This window comes from Pinus tabuliformis, chromosome J (assembly GCF_031772625.1).
Source record: "Pinus tabuliformis cultivar Carrire ecotype Pingquan chromosome J, CPIR1, whole genome shotgun sequence".
Classification (NCBI taxonomy): domain Eukaryota; kingdom Viridiplantae; phylum Streptophyta; class Pinopsida; order Pinales; family Pinaceae; genus Pinus; species Pinus tabuliformis.
In genome coordinates this window covers 517,453,148-517,475,475 of record NC_142295.1, presented here as the reverse complement: position 1 = coordinate 517,475,475, position 22,328 = coordinate 517,453,148, and positions in this window count along the sequence as shown.

Genomic DNA, 22,328 nt, shown 5'->3' with positions numbered 1-22,328 from the left:
AAGGTTCAAGGGCCCCCATACCAAGCTAAGTACACTTTGGTTAAATTTTGTAAATTAGCTTTGTTTTGATTTAGTATTTCTTGTTTCCGTTTTATGATTCAATTGCTTAAATGTGTTATGATTTATGTATGATTTTTGGATGATTTGGTTTAAAATCTAATTTTCATATGAAAGGAAAACCAAGTATTTAAGTTAAATTATCTTTCTATCAAGTTATGAATCACAACTAAAAATCATCCTTTTGAATTTCTTGAATTGTTTCTTGAATTCTAGTTTATGATTTGATGCAATGGTAATGTTGTTGGAGTAGAACTACGAGGAAGGAAAACCAGGACCTCCTAAGTTAGGAGCCTCTTCTCTTTATTTATACACATCACAAACTATTTCTCTTTAGTTTTTGTTCTTGACAACAATACTATGGGGAAGGACAACCAAGACCTCCTAAGTTAGGAGCCTCTTGCTTCGCTTACTGCGTCTTGAATCAAAGACTTTTTATCTTCTTTAAACTTAAAACTTATTTTTAATATGCATTTGCCTTAACCTTTGAGCCTTGCCTTCTGAAATTGACTTTATCTGAAATCCATATACTTTGGATGTGCTTCCAAGTCTACAAACCTAGATTGACAAGTAAAACACCTGCATTAGTTTACTTAGTAAATTGACCTGACAGAGCGCCCACAAAAAAGAAACAATGTCGCCCCATGAATGCCCATGAAAAGACTTCCCACAAGGGGGTATCATAATGATTTTTAGAAAATTGGATAAATTAATGTTTGGGTGTGAAATTTGGTTTATAATTGATTAATGGGTCCATGACTACCCTTGACTTGAGAATGGGACCAACATTGAAATATTTTTAGTTTGTGCTTGTATGCACTGAAATTTGACATGGTTATGGTAGATGCATGCATTGGTAATATGGGAGGGTTTTGAGACTTAAATATGACTCACAGAAAGAATTCAACAATCAAATGACAAAATTATAACATATATAAATGTCAAGGAGATGAAATTATTTATTACTATTTACCAGTTGCAAGATTATAATGTACTTCATAGTCGAGAGTTTGAGAAAACACCTTACCCTTCCATTTGAAAAAACTTCTTACCCTTGATCATCATCTTTGTCATCATGAACTACATTGTCATCATCACCATAATCTTTTTCATCTTCATCAAAATCATCATCATCATCATCAACCTCATTTTCATCCACATTATCTTTAACATCATCATCATCAACAACAATGATATCATTGTCATCATCATCATCATTATCATCAACAACATCATTTATATAAAAATAAATTATGCCTCAATGAATCACACATAATTTATTATATATCTCTCTTATGCTCTTGTTTTCAAGCTTATTGTTACTTGTTGCTGGCCTACCCCTAAGTACCAATCCACCACTTAACATTTACCAATTAATTGAAATTATGCTTTTATTAATTAACCCCACATAGAGTGACCTATGAAAGGGGCCAATGTTCAAATTTTTTTAGTTTGTGCTTGTATGCTTTGAAATTTGACATGGTTATAGTAGATACATGCATTGACATTATGGGAGGGTTTGAAGACTCAAATACGAATATGGGAGGGTTTGAAAAAGTGTATACATTAGTAATATTTTGAATTATTATTACTTTCTAAACGCATTTTCACAAAGTGGATAAAATTAATGATATGTTTTCAATTATTATTATTTTCTTGTTATATTTTAAACAAATAGTTCAAACATGTTTCATTCCATTCATCATGGTATTAAGTATTTTTGAAGCTTCTCCTGAACACCATATATCCTATTCTTTGTTTCTACTTCTTTTGGTTTCATGCTCACTTGGACATTTTTTTTACTCAATAGGTTCCTTGAGGTCTAACCTTCACCCTTATAGCTTTTATTCTCTCTTGGTTCTCCTAGTAATTGTGTAAACCTAACAAACTTATATTCCTCATACCTTTTTATAGATTGAGTTCCATAGGCTTAATTCCAACCCAAACACACATGCACTTTATGATTTGGAACTCTCACTCCAAAGTCTCTTATGCAACATCACCTTCTATACCTCCTATACACTTCACCCTCTGATATCAACAATTCTATATTTTGGGTTTTAAATGATATTTACAAATTTCCCTAGCCATTTCTCCACATAGGATTTAATTTTCAACATTTACCCTAATCATTTCCCCGCCTAAGTTATAATTTTATATGTCTACAAAAGTGTCATGATTTTCTATTTCTTCATGCTTTTGTGAAATGATGACTTGCTAAATGACGAAGAATGTAACATCTTTACTATCATTTAGTTGTTTTTCAATGCATTGATTAAGCTCTATGTTGACAACTTGGGAGTTCCGCCCTAACTTCAAATTTGACACTAAAATTTCATTATCCATATATGATGGACAAATTCATAAAAATATTTTGGATTATTGGATTTGTATCTTAATACTTTATTTATAGACGCACATAAATATAATCGATTTACATTTTTTTCTTGGTAGAAACTACTTAAATTATGTTTCCACCTTTCTCTTTCTATGTCTTTCGTTTTATCTCAACCCTTTAGCCCCCGTCCAAATCAATATTTTTCTCCCCCTCCCTCTCTCATTCTCTCTCGTCCTTGCTCTCTCTCCTTTTATCTCTCACCTCCCTCCCTCTCTCTCTCTCTCTCTCTCTCTCTGTCTCCAACTCTTGCACTATCTCCCTCCCTCTCTCCTTCTCTCCCCCACTTCTCTCCATCTCTCCTTCTTTGTGTCTCTATGCATATGACCCCCAAACATACATACTCTCTAATTTCCATCTCTCCCTTATCACTCCCTCTATCTCTTTCTCCACTTTTATCTCTCTATGTCTTTCTTTTTCCCTCCCTCTCTCCCCCTCCAACTCCATCTCTCTATCCCTCCATCTCTCCTCTCTATCCCCCCCATCTCCTCTTCTCTATCAAGTATTTTCTCTCATCCTATGTCAAACTCAACCTAGAGATCTGAAATATCAAAAAATTTACATGATTTCAATAAATATTCATCTCCAAACTTGAAAATACTAGTACAATATGCTTCTTGGCTTAATTTTTACAAAATTGGAAGCCATCAAAATTTCAATGAGTATTCCCTTAATGATTTCAAACCTTTTTATCAATCCTACACACTTCATACCAAAGGAGCCTTTAAGGCATAGCATGATATAACCCTCATGCAAGGGTAGCTCATAATTCTAGAATCATTGATGATCTAGCAAAATCCCTTGTAGCTATGTCAACATTGGAGGTTTTACAGACCCAATCTTCATAAATGAATGATCACTATTAGAGTTTGTGGAATCCAACCTTTAAAATTCCCAAATCATTACATTTTAATTTGGATAATATAAGGCATTGACTCCCCTCATTGGTAGCTTTCTAAATGCCTCACTTGCATGTCTAAATATGTGTGGAAGTAGTTGGTCTCCCCTGAGCTTGCCCCATCTGCCATTAACCCTTTGAGCTTATCATGTCCACCCATCTCAACCCAAGTATTTATCAAAAGCATACCCATAAAGCTTACAAGAAGATTAGTCTTAATAAATATTGAGGTCATAGATGCACCCTTAGACGAAAATATACTTATTGGATTTAGCTATATGTATGCTATGGAAGTCATCTCTTCATCAATATTTCATATGATAATGATTCCTCACAATAGGAATGTCATTACCATCAACCAACATGCACTATGAAACCTAACCAATGTCTAACCTATACAACATTATTCGCCTCATAGGGGTAAGTCATTATTTTTATCATACATTCAAATTGGTCGAAGAGCTTCAAAGATTCTACGTTACTTGACACATATCAAGGTGAACCACCTTTGGTTTAGCATATAATTTCAACTCAAATGTGTATTCTAGTGTCATTTGAGGTGATATCATCTACCACTTTATCTATGTCACGATCATCCTTTGTGTGTAACAAACAACCTTCTACTAAAGAGAAGGACCCACCTCCTACCTTGGTTGACTCGATGCATCCTTGCCAAGATATTCCATGTCCTAGCTTAGCCAACTCTCTAGATAATATTCAATAATAAATTCCCTAGGATCCTCTCGAATGCCATGATACACATGTTTGTGCACACATATGTTACATTTCTACATCTATTAGGCTTATTTCCCATAGTGAACACTCCTTTCCCTCAGGTATCAACATCTACCCTCGATCCTGGGGTAAGGCTCCAAGTTCCTCTTAGCTAAAGTATCCTTTGTTTTCTTTCCCTCAAAATCTATAAGAAACTTAGTAGCTAGTAGTGTGTCACACGCATGTCATATTTATGGGACCCGAAAGCCAATCAAACAAACTCATGCCTCTTAGAAGTCCATCACCCCTTCTTCCCACATCATTCACTTAGGTGAGGACATTCTATAAGTAAAAATGACACCTAACTACCCATGGGATTTAGTGCATAATCAATTCTTCTTCCTCCCCTAGGATGCATTTCAACTTTCCCCTTCCTAAGAAATTTCTGTAGTTGAAACAAAAGACTTCATTCTCCATGGATATGTTGATTGTCATAAGAATTTGATCCCTACCCAATATACTTTTGAAGAGGGAAATATAACTTGTATTTATCCCACTATTAAAGTGGGAATTAAACCTAGACATTAATAAAATAATTATCCTTGAAGAAACATGTTCCATAAAGGACAAGTACATCCATTGTCTAGAAAAGAAAAGCATAGGCTTCTTCAACCCTCCAGAACTATGGCCATCAAGGCTAAGTTCGACAAGTTTCATAAATATAGTTTTATCTATCCCATCACATGAACATCACCGATCTCCAACGTCATTCCTATGAAAAAAATCAAGTGACTATGTACATTTGCATTTATTTTTAGTATTTGAACCAAGCTTATCCCAAAGACAATTCCCTAACACCATTCATTGATCAATTTATTGAAAAATGCACTACGCATGATGTATGTTGGGCGTGGAATCCCCCCAAGGCATGTGTTGGGGCTTAAAGCCCAAGTTTTGACTAAGTCCATTGTAAAGACTCCGCGATTTGTGGGCGCGGAGCGCGAAGTCATAATAGAGTCACACGATTGTCCACCCTTGCTTTTGTAATATAATGTTGATTTGAAAGATCTACCCATGGTCTGCGGACCATGAGATTGTATAAATAGAGTGAGGCTCTAAGTGTAGAAAGGAGAATCGAAGATGAAGAGAGAAAATTGATGAAGCATTGAATCAAGTGTAAATCGTGTCTTTGGGTCATAGAGTACGAGAATGCTTTGCAGTTGAGTGCATAAAGGCCTAGTAGTCTGCAACTGAGTGCATGGACCCCTGTAGCTGAGTGTGTAGGGCAGGTCGAGTCTGTACCCATTGGAAGAATTAATAAAGAGAAGTTTTACCATATTTCTATGTATCTTTTCTTGTCTTATGTATTATTGAGTAGGAATTGCAAGTTTATTGTTTATTTACTACACGAACTCTTCTGAATGTGCTAAAACAAGTAAACATAACATAAGGCATCCAATTGTATGAAGATAACTAGCTGGTATAAGAAGATAAGTAATATCTCGGGTGTGATTTATGGGAATAGTGCAGACCGCTGCTTTAGCAAAGTGAACGTCCCTTAGCCTCGGGTTAGGGATATGCGAAGGCGAATATACCAGGGCACAAAGGCCAGGAAAGTGCGCGAAGTAACCTGCACAAAGGGACTCATAGTTGGACCAAACCAAACCCTCAGACATATCAAGGGTGTGGAAACCTGGTTCCAGCACCACCCCCCCATACTACTTCGGGTGAGACCTCAGTCCATGCTGTGCGGACTATTGCTGAAAGGGCCAATAGTACAGGGATTTGTTTGGCTAATTAACTCCAAACCTGGGTCAGGCCCCAACAAGCCAACAATGTATTTTATTTTATGGATGGATTCTCAAGGTATAACCAAATCTTGATTCACCATACGAAATCAATATAGAATTACTTCCACCAAACCATGGTACATTTTCACTTATTGCATTATGCTCTTTGTTCTCAAAAATTTTGGAGACACCTTCTAACACATCATGAAATTTATCATTCATTACCTTATTCATATAATCTTTGCCAATCTTAATTACCTAATTGCTCATTCTCAGAATATGTCCCAACTTCTAGGAGACTTTTCCATAATATTTAAATGATGTGAAAAACACAAAATTTTCTTAGAACCCCTAAATTAAAACACTATAAAAAAATAATAACCCCTAAAGAAAATAAATAATAATAACAATAATAATTAAAAAAAAAATTGAAAAAAACTAAAATAAAATAAAAAAAAAACAGTGAAACACAACCATATATATAACATAAAATTTAAAACAAAGCCAAAGACAACCTATTAACCTACCACACAATCCCTTGCCGAAGCCCGAGCCCACCTCCTCCCAACTCTGAGCTGCAAGAGGAAAGCCTCCGCCATCGCCCTAGCCCAAGCCTACCTTTGGCCATCTCCAAGATGCAAGAGGAAAGCCTCCGCCATCAACCTAGCCCAAGCTACCCTCCTCCCACCTACGAGTTGCAAGAAGAAGTTGAGCCTCTTGCATCACCCCTAACCTGCCTCATCCCACCTTAGAGCTACAAGAGGGAGATCATCCACCCACCTCTGAGCTGCAAGAGGAAGATCCGCCACCCACCTCTGAGTTGCAAGAGGAAGATTGTTTGCCATCATGACAGGACCTGACAGAGATAGAGCTCAAGGGCCTAAGGAAGAATAGTGAAAGAGGACATATACCCTGCATTTATTGCCGAAATGTCTTTTGTAAGTATTAGCTACTCCATCCCCATGATATTATTATGTTTTATCATTATTTCCTATGTTTTTTTTACATTCTACTGCAACAAAACATTGAAACCTTTTACTTATTGCAAACACAATATCTGTAGTGGGATATATAGCATTAATAAAATCATGAATGAAAGAATAAGGCCTAGCTCACAGAGGTGGGTAAATATAGAGTTTGTCCCTCTCTTGATGGTCAAGATTCCAATTCATCAAGCCATTCTTCCTCTATATAAAAAGAATAAGTCTTCGCTATGATCAAGGTATAAAGCTATGCTATGCTCAAGGTATAATATGATATAACAACAACCTTTTTAATCTTTACATAGCCGTAAATGAAACTTATGGACAACACCTCTTTCACCTTGGCGAAAGAACTCTGATCCATACTACGCTATATTAGATAGTACCATGAGGAGGCCCAATTTTTTCTGGAAAAAAGTGTGGTAGAGTCCCACACATAGGCATCAACACCTGTCAGACATTGTATTTTCTTCCAAGGTCTTTGAAACGCTAGAGATTCCATGAGGTCACTTTTATAAAAACTTGTTGCATCTTTCACCTTCACCTTAGTATTGTTTAAGTCCAAGGGATCATGGAAGGAATTAGTAGCAATAATCACCAAGAGTCACTTATCATGGATGCTTCTAGTGGCATGGCTCCCCTACCTTGGGTATGTACTATACCTTTATCATTTGAAACCCTCGTAAAACTTGGTAGGGGGTTGTACAAGGACTAGCGTGTCCTGCTTACTTGAAAAACTAATTGTACATAGGCATCACTTGTATCATAAGGCAGGGGAAAATTTTGGTAGTTTTTATTATAGATTTGCATAGTTCTATAACATTCGGTCAAGAAACACATCATACTTCCAATGGCAATTGATAGTTACAGTGTACACTATTACTAGTGGTACTACTGCATTGACCTAGGGCTTACTTTGTAGTGAAAATGAGATTTTAAGCCTTACTAGAGGATTACATGAAGGAAACATCTTGATCTAACAATATTATGATTTTTAATTATGGTATGATGCCAAATTTGGTTCCACATTAGATTAACTTTTGACATACTTCAGTTTGTGCAAATATGATAATTTTGATCAGCACAAATGCTAAGAATTGATTTTTGATGTTTAAGTTGCTCTCTACTTATTTTTTTGTCCTAATATGCTTGTTTCTCTTTTTAATGAAAATTTGCATGGAGTTTAGAAATTGTTAGTTACAGTGTGTTTTGATTTCCATTGAAATAAAGTTTTATCTGATGAAAATTTGCATGGAGTTTAAAAATTGTTAGTTACAGTGTCTTTTGAGATCCATTGAAGTAAATAGGCTTCTTAAGGGCTAAATTAGGCCTCTTCCAGGCCAACCTGTCCTTTTGGTATCTTCTACACCAATCATTTTACATCAAATATATTTCCTTTCTTTGATGCATGAGCCCTTCAAGGGACTTTACTTCATGACCTTGACTCTGACTCTTCTTCACAACCCTAGAGCACTCAATGGGTGCTTTGACCTAGGTAAAATAACCAATGGGAAGAAACCCATTTCATAATAAAATAATTTTCTTTTCACAAATAAATATTTTTTCTTTATTTATTTTGACAAGTACAATAATTATATATAGGCATGACATCATTATAATTATCAAGACCGACACTAGTTACTTCTTCAAAAAAGATTACTTCAAACCCTAACAATTTCTTTTTCCATAACCTTGAAAAATTCCTCAAAATTGTAATTCAGCCAAATTATAAAAAAAATTACAGTGATGACAATGTTCTTTAGTAGAGCACATGGGGAGGTTAAAGGAAGGAGTATGCAAAGTAGAATTATCTCTGATGAATTCTACGTCAATGTAACCTACCTTTTTGGATGAATTATTTTCAATATTTCCTATATCAATATTAGCTGTGCTATCTTTTAAGGATTTAAATAATTTTTTTTCCCTTTCAGTTTCCTGGTTCTTCTCACTGCTTCCCTTCGACTTTTGGAATGTCTAAAGGGAGCTTGGTGGGCATGGCTGGCCAATTCTGGTCATGCACAATTGGGTCATTAGTTATCTTGCTTAAATCAGGAAGGTTTAAAGAAGCTAAATACAAGACATTCTATTTGTCCTCCATCGTAAAACAATTTTGCATAGCTATATGTATGGGGGTTCCCTAGTGAGGGGTGGTTACCCTGGTGAGCACCACATTGAATCCTGGGAGGGTAATCATGGGGGCTCCCTTGGGGGGTATTGAATGGGGTACTTTGATGAGTAGGAAATCGAAGAAAAGTTTCATTGATAAAGGGAGATCCTATAACACTAGTTGTAGGGTTTCTTATGGTGAGAGACCTAGCACTCCTCCTGGTAATGGTGGGATATTTTAAAAAATTCTAGATCAACAAGGAGTCGCGGGGACCCCTATAGTGTCGATTAGAGTGTGTGATACTTTGCGTGATTGAGGGAAGGAGATGATTCTCAAAACAAATATGTCACATACATAAAACAAAGATAAAATAAAAGGATTACTTTCCCTTTAACTTTAGACTATATAATCAATCTAACAAAAAAACTGGTTTTCATTTATTTTTGCATATCATAAAAGATCCTATGAAGACCTAATCATCCTTACCACTCTAAAAGTAACCGGGCCTTATGAAGATATCTTATGATGGGTACTGGGGCAATGTCCCAAAAGAACTAGCAACGCCTTCTAGTAGTCGAAGAACCAACCAAGGTAATGGATGAGGCTTTGGTGTTTCCCACACCTCTACCTATATGGATGGATGCCATAGATTTTTTCCACTAAAGTAACTTCATCCCATGTGAGAATTCGACTCTTTAGCTTCTTAATAGTCAGTTTCAAGTACCGAGCACTAGATGAGTCAGGTAGCCCCAAATAGTACCACACACACTGATCCTATGTCAAACCCCCTCTAAATCGGGTCTCTACCATGCTCAGGTATTATTTTCCATGTGATGATTGAAGGATTTTAAGCTCCCTAAAAAGTTAATTGCGATGCCTTATGGGATACCTACCCCCAATGGTCCTAACCTGAACTATAAATTCTTTGGTGGCTCCTGTGGGGAATTTAGTTGGTTCAAGTTATGATTTCTCTTAAGGGTCTTACTTTTATTAGGGTGTGAGATGTAAGTTAAAATAAACTAAGTATCAAAATATCCAAAAATTGGATTCCTTCTAATATGAAGCTTATAGAAGCTTAATGTGTGATGTGTAATTGTGTGCAAGTGATCAAGTGAGAATGCAAAGTGTGATAAGATGTTGATATTTGGTGATCCATTACAATATCCACATAATTACACTGGATTCCAATTGTTCCTTGCATGTGCGGATAATGGGCTACTTACTCTTTCTCCTATTACACTATGTGTGACTAAATGGAGATGGGAAACACAAGTGCGTTAGAAGACTTTCATATGCTAGCCCAGGTTTTCCTAAAAGACACAAGGGAAGTAGAGATTACTTGCTTTCTATAATGGCATATGTCCCTAGTCCCAAAACAAATGAAATGAAAAAATGCTTTGGTTAGTAACAATATTTGTGGATGATAGGCCACTTACTCCTTTACTAATTAAGCTATGTGATTTGCAAAAACTAGCAAAATAGATTGAAGAATATGGGTTGAGTTTGTCCACTTAATTTTCCCCCTAATTAAGTTATGTTATCATTGCAAATAAAAATAAAGATAATATAATTACACTACTAATTTTGTTTAGTAGAGAAATTAAGTAATCTAAACTGACTAGAAAAAATTACAGAGGTGAAGGCAATTCACTAAAGGTTATCGATCACCTAAAAAAGTGAAATTACAAGGAATTTTTAGCTTTCTGGAAACTCCACGGGTTTTACCTACACAGATGCATCTGTACGTCTGTCTCAGCAAAAGTTGCAACCTACGTGTCTATCCATCAGAAAGTCATGTGGTCGATAGAAAAACTATAAACAAGCAAGTTTCTCACCCACTAACAAGTCCAAAATGTCCTGCAAAAATTCTAGAGAACTGATGCATGCCTTATTATGAGGTAGTAATGCAGAGAGAAGGTTGTTGGGCACAGGATCCCCCAAGGGAATTTTTGGGGCTAAAAGCCCAGATTTTGGTTAAAAGGTGTAAATCTGGTGTAAAGACTCCACATTTTGTAGGCACGGAGTGCAAAGTTATAAATGAGTCATAGGGTTGTCTGCCCTCAGTTTTGTAATGTAATGCCGGCTTTAGAGATCTACCCATGGTTTGCGGACCATGGGATTGTATAAACAGAGCGAGGCTCTAAGTGGTAAATCAGTTAGGATAAGAAAGAGAATGAAGGATGGAGAATTTAGTCTTATCTGAAGTGTCGAGTCGAGTCTTTGGGTTGTAGAGTAGGAGAAGGTTCTGTAGCTAAGTGTGTAGAGGCCTAGTAGTCCATAGCTGAGTGCGTGGACCCCTGCAATTAAGTGCGCAGGGCAGGTTGAGTCTGTAACCATTGAAGCCTTACTAAAAAGAAGTTTTATACCATTCCTATGTATTCATTTACTAATTTTATGCTTTGAGTATATTGGGTATGAATTTCATTTTCACTGTTTATATGGTGCGCGAATTTATATGATTGTGTTGATTGATTAAATGTGAGATAAGTTATCAGTTTACGCGAAGTTAACTAACAATTGTAAGAAGATAATTAAGGTACATGATGTAACTTGGAGAAATAATGCAAATCGCTGCCCTAGCAGCGCGAAAGAATCTCAGCCCCTAGTTAGGGCTGTGCGAAAGGCGATCCCAATAGATTGTGAAGGTATCGTAGGTCAAGATAATGCGTGAAGTGACCTATGTGAAGATATTCATAGTTGGACTAAATCGACCCCTCAGACATCTCCAGGGTGTGGAAACTTGGTTCCAGCATCCCCCCATACTACTTCAGGTGAGACTTCAGTCTGTGCTCCTCAAGCTGATGCCAAAAGGGCCAGTAGTGTAGGGATTTGTTTGGCTAATTAACTCTGAACCTATGTCAAGCCCCCTCAAGCCAACAAATGGTTCCATTGCCAAGACCGGAATCTGAATAGAGAGGTCTGATGTCATATCATTGGAATCCAACTAAGAAATAAATTGAATGTTGGTTGGACAGGAGAATTCACGAGTTCACAACCCAGGAGAACAGGAACCTGTGACCGACAAAAGAAGAGTGGTTAGACTACTACTTGTACACAAAGATCCATGAAATCTTCTACACATATTTCCCTACTGAGATGTACGAGTCGTTCGTGAAGCTAGCAGATAGCCAGGGAAGGTGGAAACTTGACAATCCTATTGTGTGGGCCCTAGAGTTAGTGCGAAGGTTGGAAGCATCAGAGGATCAGATCATGCGCACTGTTGATCACTGGCTCAATTGGATCATAGGAGGGTTCATTACTATGTTTGCGGTAGATATTTTAGTTAGCTACAATGAGGCAGTGTGACGCTTCCTCAGAGGACCGTGAGGTAAGTACGTAAAGTAATTTAATACTTGGATTAAAATGTTATTGTGTGAAAAGAGGGTTATGCAATTACCTTGATGTTCAGAGCTACATGAAGTGGAAAAGCCTACAAAAATGAAGGAAGTAAGGGACTAGAGAATAGCCCTTTGAATTCACCTCTGCAAGGGGACAAGGAAGAGCTCGCAAATATCTCTCCGCAAAGTGCAAACCATTTGATAAGGCAGAGGATTCCGTGCATACCACCCCCACCCCCACTACCACCAGCTTCACCACCATCACCTCCATCTTCACCTATACCACCTCCACCACCACCACGAGTCAATATGGCAAGTATGATAAAGTTTCCTGTGTTCAAGGGAGTGGAAAATGAGGATCTAGACCAATTTTGGTTCGTCATACGAGCCATATGGGAAGCGCAGAGAGTTACAAATGATAATATAAAGAAAGTGATGTTGGTTAGTGCTCTACAGGATCACACGCTGACCTGGTATATTAAGAACTCCAATGATAATCCAAATGTGCGAATCGCGGATATCCAAACTGTGCTAAACAAAGAATTTAGCAGGCTAAAATCTGAAGCACAGTCGATCATTTGGTTCAAAGAAATAACGATGTTACCAGGCAAAACTCCTTGGGAGTTGGATCAAAGGTTGAAGTGTACAATTCGTGAAGCTAATATGAATCTGACAGATGGACAACTTCACGAATGGTTTGTAGCATCACTAATGCCGCATTTAAGGAGCACACTATCACAACAAAAGTTAACGACTCAGGCAGAGGCATTTGAGATCGCGATGAGGCTAGACCCTGATGCAGGATCCTAACTTGGGAGTTCAGCATATCCATGCACTGTTGAAAAGCTTATGCCTTGAGATGTAGAGTCTGAAACAAGACAGGATAGCTCAACCAGAAGTGCGCGGAGAGGTGTGGTGCGTAACATGAAAGGGTCAAGGTCATGATAAGGACCATTGCCCGATGTTCACAAATTACCTCATGAGAAGAGGACCTATGCCGTTAAGGTCGGAAGCACAAGCAAGACCTAGTGTGGCACCCGCTTTGTGGTGCGCGATTTGTCAAATAGGAGGGAAACATGCTACAGACAACTGTCATTTGTTATAGAAGTATACACAAAATTCACAATAATTGTTCTGTAACTTTTGTAGGTCAATGGGACACGATGAGTGCACCTGTAGAAGCTATGAGCTAATGATGGATATAACTCCCACCTACAGAGTTCAGGCCGAAAAATGACCCCAAGACCAGAATGCAGGAGTGGAACGAACAAGATTTCAAGGGTGCAGATGACGCCGAGGTGGAGGAGGACCTAGAAGAGGTCGTGGATAGCTGATATGCTACAATTGCGAAGGGCTGGGACATTATGCCTGTGATTCTATGAACCCAACGCATCCATTGTGTCTGTACTATACCTTGTTTTATCATGAGATGGAAGATTGTCCTATGCTGATAGCTAGGATATGTGACAAGGGAGTGCTACCACCTCCCCTGACTCAGAACCTGTAGATGATGAGGTCTGAGCTGCGCGAGGAATATCCAAATTTGAACATTGTGCTCCGAAGTGGAATCGTGATGGTAGATGACAAAGGTAAGTAGCCTGAAGATAGTACTTGGGTTCGCAAAGCTCTAATGAAAGAAGCAGAGTTTTATTTGGAGCACACTTAGCAAACCTTCATGGAAGTTAAGAAGAGCTTCATTGATGCCTCCACTTCAGGAAGCAAGGATAAACTAGAGCTAGAGATGGACCCATCTATGATCATGACATTCTTTGAAACATGCATGAAGCTACTGTACAACAATAACGCTATAAAGGGATTGCAGGAACTCATTAATAGATGTGCTGGGACTGTGCCAGGAGAACCGCACGTAGTCCAGAATATTGGAAATCATAAGACGAGGACGGGGAGAGAAATGAGGTTAACAGCACAAATTGGAGAATATGAGATGGACCAAGTAATTCTAGATTTAGGATCGGATGTGAACGTTCTACCAAAGCAGACATGGGAACGCATGGGGAGACCTACACTGCAATGGTCTCCTATTCAACTGCGAATGGTGAACCAGCAAAAGATAACAACCATGGGGCGATTGCAGGGACGCACTATGGATATTGAGGGAGCGAGCGCACTAACCAACTTTGAAGTGATAGATATTGTTGATGACAACAATCTCTACCCTGCGCTCTTAGGAATTGATTGGGCCACTAACTTGAAAGGGGTGATTAATCTAAAGAAGTGTAAGATGGTTTTTGAGAAAAAGTCTTTGTGCGTAGTTATACCCTTGAACCCTACTAAAGGATCATGCTATATAGAGCCGGTGTATGACTATCAAAGTGACGATGATGTGGACTGCATCTACAAAATAACCACGTGAGAGAAAGATTGGGTAAATCCCACCGTGGACGGATGGATCTCATGGGAGCGTGAAAGCTCCTGTACGTTGGATTCTGATGAGGAGATAGAGCTATGGCAGAACCAGTACATGAGGTGACCACGCTGAACTGTAATATGCTAACAAGATCATTACGTTGCGTATCGACGAAAGTGAGGGATCTGCCTACTTATGATGGGTTAAGTGAGGTAGATACTTTCCTAGATAAGTTTGAAAGGGAGGTGCCAGAAAAGCAACATTTCCAGGCCTTGAATTGGGTACTGTGCACTGTGCTCGCGACGTGGTGGGGTACGCACAAAGGGAGATTTGATGACTGGCACGCATGCAGAATGATGATGCACACACGGTTTGGGAAGCCTAGAGTGTGATTGACAGGTGAATACAATGGGCAGGATGATCTGCACGCACATCTAGCCATGTGGATACAGGCATATGGAAAACAACCTATGTAGATACGCATGAACTCCATGCAGAGAGTTATGGTAAATAAAGTGTGTTGGGGGGGAAGATGCGTAGTTGGCTCTTAAGCTTGAACAAACAGTATGTGGAAAGAACAATCACGTAGAAGGCTATCCATGCGGAAGCCGTTGATAAGGTGTACAACACGCTGAACAAGGTATGCAATGCGCAACGAAGTGGTTGGTACCTGTGCATACCCAGGAAGACTCTTTTTCGATTGGTTGATAGAGTAGAAGCAGTAATGCGTATGGAGTCTATCATGTCTAGTCCATGCATAGTGGTGCTCACAGGGGTAACAGACCGCAAAGCCCTAGAAGAAAGGCTCGCACCATTGGAAGAGATCGAAGAAGAATAGTTGGGACTCGATGAAGAGATCCAGCAGGGTGATCTTAAGCTCCAAGAACTCGTGAATGAAAGAGTTTAGTTGAGGGAGAAAAGCGCCATGGTAGAAGCGGAAATCAAGAAGCTTGAGGAAGGAATAAAGAAGGACTTTCTTGATAGAAAAACCAAAGTAATAAAGCAGGATGAGCCCGATTACATTGATAAGCTTGGGGACCACCACTGAGAGTTTCTCTATTTTCTACATGAGATGGGACCATATGTTATTAAGGCAATCACAGATGGTGGCATGGTGCAGTTGGTGAAGTTAAATGGTGAACTCCTTCAAGGAAAGGTAAACCGTAGTCGGTTGAAGTCGTATATAGGTGGTTTTGCCACCTGACTAGCCACAGGAAGCATAGTCTTATCACTCCAGGCAACTGAAAGGAGGCACAGGACTATAAACTACTCTACCCAAGAGTTCCACAATCTCAAGACTACGCACAGTAGCGAGGTGTCATAGGGACTGTGAAAACACAAGGGTAGTTGAGCTGCCACATAGGTTGGCTGGAAAGTGACCATTGTAGTCACTATTCACGATGTGATGCTTGATTTGAGACCAAATGGAGTGGGTGGCAGGCATCTAAGGAAAAATTTATGGGCTAGATTTGGGAAAATCTACCGCCAAGGGAGCATTAATGGATCGGATTTGGGGGGAATAGTCGAATTCAAATTCAAAAGGCACTATAAATTGCAAAGTGCTACCCAACAAACAACACTTGGTCGTTTGAGAATTGAGCTATTGAGCACCCAAAGATTTATGAACCCAGATTTGTTTGATATTTTGAAGTTGAAGGCATTATTTGAGCACCTACCTAAACCATTGAGAGATTTGTGGAACAGAAATATGACCACGCTAGAGGAAGCCATTGATATCAGAGAAATGACAATTGAAGAGGCCACGCAGGCCATGAAGATAGGAGATGCCCCAGAAAGTACCGAGATAGTTGCAGAAATCCCTAAATCGCCATGCACACCGAGGTCCAAGAAAGACAAGAAGCCTATGGTAATGGTGCACATGTCCCCTAGAAACCTGTTGAGAACTAAATTGACCATGGAAAAGAAGAGGAAGGCAATTAACTTGGAAGCCGATGAGGAGGAGGAAGGCCTTGAGGAAATCCTAGTCGAAGAGGAGGATGACGAAGAAATGGAGGAGGAAACCTAGGGTGTGGAGCCTCTAACCAAGTTTCCCATGTATGTTCCTCCATGGAAAGGGAAATCAAGGGCACCTAAGGACCTAGATGAGAGCAAGAGCTCTCTGCAAACTCTGCTGCTTCCCAATGATATCATTTTTTAAGGAGTGCACTTACGATGGGTGCCGGTTCTAAAGTTTGAAGATTTGGATCTCGCAGACCACGAGAAATTCCCACACTTTGTGACTACGCAGCTAATGCGACCGAAGAAAAACACGGCGGTGGGAGTCATAGAGTAGGAGCCACATAAGTGGTTGCACGGAATAGAGAAAGTAGGGTTGTTAAACTTGCTATGGGTGCCGCATTACCATCGTGCCCCAGTGACTATATTTTTCATCAGGTAGCTGCTCTGCCTGGTGCATGATGGGTTCTTATGGCTAGAAGAGCCCATCCCCATCACGGATCATCTAATCCTCAGAATTACCCAACTCCCTTACAATAGGGGGTACCTAGCGGATATTTTAGAGGGTAAGAGTAACGATCTGGCCATTGCGGAGGCCATGAAGAAAAATTCAAACTGGAAAAGAAGAAGAGGGGATATGTGATCTCCAGTACCAAAAATAATGTGGTCGGAGTCGTGACATAGATATTGGCTGGCAAGGTTATGTGGAAGTGCCACGTGGATGAGGTGCTTGAGCCGGTGGTTGCACTTGCTGCACAATGTGCAAAGGGGGTGCAGTTTAACTGGTCAAAGTGCTTGTGCAAGGAGTTACTGGAAAATTGTCACAAGGCATAGGAACTGGGGAAGACTTTCCACTATGCATGGCTTCTACTATCCATAGTGCTGGTGGCCTGGGAATTGCCCGAGGATAGCTAGTTCCCCATGATTGTGAAGGATCTTCCAAAGGCAGCAAAGTACGCTTCACTGTGGGCAAATAAAGATGTGCAGAGGAGCAGAGACAACAAGATATTTTGGGTGTTCATGGAGATGAACATCAGAAATGGGATTAACCGCAAGCTGTGGTTATCGCCCACTTTCTAGAATAGTTCGCAGAGCTTTTTAGAGTTCAAGGTGGACTTGCATCACGTATATATCTGGGTGCACAATGACCTCGTGAAGAAATGGAACGAGCTCCCCTACCTGGCAATGGATGATGTCATATTCACCATGCTTGATTCATTGCTGCGTGAGTGGTGTGCTCTAGCCAACTCCGTAGTTGAATCAGAGAAATCTTCTGCATAGAGGAAGAAGGAGGCAAAACTGCGGATGGCGCAGCTGGAAGAGAAGAGAAGGAACGAAGCAGCAACAACAAAGGCGTAGGAAGCATGGGACATTGTGAAGGCAGTAGTAAAACAACAACATGCAGTAGAGAAGGAGCGTGAGGGCCAGAAGTTTCCCTCGCTTGAATTGGAGCTCGAAACAGAGGAAGGTGGTGCGAACTCATAGACAACATCCACACAGTTGAAGCAGCAACACCTGAGAGAGTAGGTGGGGCTGTAGAAGAAGTCAAAAGCCTCCAAGACTTCTTTCGACCTAATCACCCTCACTGAGGGGGATCTACATGATATAGGGGAGACAGTGTGTGACATCACCATGGAGGCCCGCCAACAGTTCATGGAGGAAAATCAGATGGTGTTGGGGGACCTCCAGGCACAGATACAATAGTTGCAGGTGCGCATTCCTTAGGCTGGTACTCTGTCAACTAGCCTCGCAATAGGCACGACCGCAGTTGAGGAAACGTTAACCAACACTATAGTGCTGCTATAAGGGGCACTGGTTATAGAAAACGAGGCCGACAGGCCTATGGTTAGTGCACTGAAGGGAGTTGGGATAAACATGGTTGCACTCTTGTAAGAGACGCTCTATGTTCTGCAGGATGGAGTGACTATAGAACTGTAGGATAGGGAGAATCGTGCGATCCAGGTGATGAGAGAGCAATGTGTTAATATGGAAAAACTGAGCCTGCAGTGCAACAAGGTTGTCACATAGAATAGGAAGCTAGTGTAGGTGGTTGAGGAAGCCTGCCAAATGGTCCCTGAGTTGGCCATACCAGCAGAGGCACCAACAGAGGCGCGCATCTGGATATTAGCAGCAGGGGTGTACGAGGCAAAAGAAGAGATGGATAAGGTTCAACTGGATCTAAACCTTCAGATAGCTAAGCAATTGAAGGCACAGCCTTCAACTCTGCAAGAGGTGAAAGAGCAATGCAGCAGTTCCATTACAATAGGAATTGCTGAGATCAGCAGTGTAGTGAAGGACTACACCAAACTTTTTGAAGAATCGTTCGAGGTCCTCACCACTCTGCGGGAGGACCCAAACATACAGCACCCAGAAATAGAGGCGCACGAGCTGCAACAACAGTATGATGACATAAAAATGACCGTGTAGACGGTGGCTGTTACATAGAGGCTTATGTGGATGCAGCAGGAAAAAGCGCTTAAGGAGCAGGTGGACACTGCGTGACATAAGGAAGTTGTCTTGAAGGTGCACATACAACCATGGATCGATGAGGTGTTCGTCATTAAAGCCTCGATTGAAGCCAATCTCATGTAGATGCAGGGAACGCAGGAACAGGTGCAGGGCAGTAGTTTAGCTACAATAGTCTCTGAACAGTCCATCTAGGAAGTGCAGCAAGCAGTTGCTCAATGGGCTACCAATCTTGCAACAGTCCAGGTAGAGTTGGGAGGTCTTCACGTGAAGATCTCCGCACCAATAGAATGACTCGAGGGCGAGTCATAATGTTTTTATTGGGGGCCTGTCGAGCACAGGATCCCCCAAGGGAAGTTTTGGGGCTAAAAGCCCAGATTTTGGCTAAAAAGTGTAAATCCGATGTAAAGACTCCACATTTTGTAGGCACGGAACGTGAAATTGAAAATGATTCATAGGGTTATCCGCCCTCAGTTTTGTAATGTAATGTCAGCTTTAGAGATATACCCATGGTTTCCAGACCATGGGATTGTATAAATAGAGCAAGGCTCTAAGTGGTAAATTAGTTAGGATAAGAAAGAGAATGAAGGATGGAGAATTGAGTCTTATCTGAAGTGTTCAGTCGAGTCTCTGGGTCGTAGAGTAGGAGAAGGTTCTATCGCTGAGTCTGTAGAGGCCTAGTAGTCCGCAGCTAAGTGCGTAGACCCTCGTAGCTGAGTACGCAGGGTAGGTTGAGTCTGTAACCGTTGAAGCCTTAATAAAAAGAAGTTTTATACCATTCCTATGTATTCATTTATTGTTCTTATGCTTTGAGTATATTGGGTATGAATTGCATTTTCATTGTTTATATGGTGCACGAACTTATATGATTGTGTTGCTTAAGTAAATGTGAAATAAAGTATCTATTTACACAAAGTTAACTAACTATTGTAAGAAGATAAGTAAGATACGTGGTGTAACTTGGGGAAATATTGCAGATCCGCCCTAACAATGTGAAAGCATCTCAGCTCCTAGTTAGGGTTGCGCGAAAGGTGATCCTAACAGATCACGAAGGTATCGCAAGTCAGGATAGTGTGCGAAGTGACTTGCATGAAGGTATTCGCAGTTGGACTAAATCAACCCCTCAGACATCTCCGGGGTGTGGAAACTTGGTTCCAACATCCCCCCATACTGCTTCAGGTGAGACTTCAGTCCACGCTGTGCGGGCTAATGCTGAAAGGGCCAGTAGTGTAGGGATTTGTTTGGATAATTAACTCCGAACCTAGGTCAAGCCCCCTTAAGCCAACAAAGGTCCTAAAAACATAATTGTTTAGATTAAAGAAAATGCAAAAATGGATTTTCCAATCTTGTTATAGTGTTTTTGTAGAAATGGTGTACCAAAAGACACCTTCTTATGAATAGGTTGTTCCCTGCAAAGAAAAGCAAGTCATTTGGTTGTTGTTAGTGGAAAAGCATGAAGAATCAAAGTATTGTTAACGGTGGAAACAATACATAAACAAAAATAAACTAAAACAAAGAGATAAACACACAAATAATGATTAATGAAGCAAACAAGTCAACATAATTATGGAAATTGACTCCCTTTATTGACTTGTAGTGGTAGAAGATAAATACAAATAGTAGAATATGAAACACTTAAAGAGAATTCTTTGAGCTATGGTGCTCAAAAGTCCTCAGAAAGGAGGTTATTTTCTTCACTCTCTTTTCAAGCTTCTCTTATTTATCCAATAAGTATCAAGGCTCTCTGAATGGTGAACTATTGTCCACAAAAGAGCGATGGATTGCTAAGAAGAAATTCTTCCAACAAAATAGTTCTCTACTTATTTTGCTTCAACAATGAAATGATTTTTTTCTCTCATAGAAATTTGGCAAGCATAACATTGTCTTTATTTTTTGTTCTCCCATGACTCTTTTATCTAGAAATTTTTGAATCCCTCTTCCCTCTCTTGGTTCATGAATGAAAAGGACTTCTGAGTAGGGAAAGAGGATTCATTTTAGGTCTACATATCTTTATGGTGACTCAAATTCAGCTATCCTTGATTGAAATTGTGTCAGGGAATCGTCTTCCAAGTGTGTGAAGTGGTCCTGAATTGCTGAGTCGGCCATTTCTTTGACCACGCAGCTTTCGAAGAAAATGCCATAGGTCACGTAGCTTTCAAAGGGAAAGTCACACAGTCCTTAATTTTTAATTCAATATACATTGGACCTTAGGAAGTATTAAATTTGTTGATCTTCATAATGTCATTGTATTTAGGCTTTTTTGATCCATGTCAAGTTTTTTGAGAAGAGTTTTCTATGGAAATCACATTATAATAAATTTTTTGATGCATTTCAAACCAATGAGTGTGGTTCATAATGTCTTCAGCTAGAAAATATTCACTTGTGCATTCTGCTACACAAATTTGGGTGTCTTTTGGACTATACAAAAATGCTAATGATTTTCTATGTTAACATACATGACAAAGCCTCGATTGACTTTATGAATTAATGTCCAATCCTAAAAGCTCACAATGGGAACTAGATCTATATAAATAAAATTCCTTGAGCATGAAACCCATGTCTCAAGCACAAAATAATTCTATTTTCCCTCTTTACATTAATTTCATAAAATCATGATTAGACATGTCATTGTCAAGACTGAACCTAGTTACATATTTCAACACTCCCTCTTAACTAGGGAGGTATTCATAATCCATACAAGTTACTTGGACATTCTCAATCTGAAGAATTCTCATAAGAAGAGTAAGATTGGAAACCCATCTATTTAGCATCATATCATCTAGCATTGTCACAAAGCAAGGCCTTGACTAACCACTCTATCTCTTCACAATATTAGATAACAATGATAGCGAGACCAATGATTTGTAGACAACCTCATCATTGTATTTCTCAGAACATACCCCACCCGAGTTTTCTCAGAGTATGTTCCACCAGGGATACTCTTATCTTGGATTCCTAGTCCTCGAAAAATATTAGTCCTCCATGACTACTCTTATCTTGGATTCCCTACCACAACCTCAAAGAGCATAGAATGCTAGATGCTTACCCAAGCCTCCATTATTTTCTTCCCATGTGAAGATAAGAATGATGTGTCTATATTTCCCTCTTAACTAGGGAGAATACCCATTCCAATGAAGGAATGTACCCATTCCTATGTAAGGAATGTGCCTAAGCTCCCTCTTAACTAGGGATTTGTCCAAGCTCCCTCTTGACCAGTGACTTGCTTCCAGAATCTCTCTAGGTGGAGATCATGGGA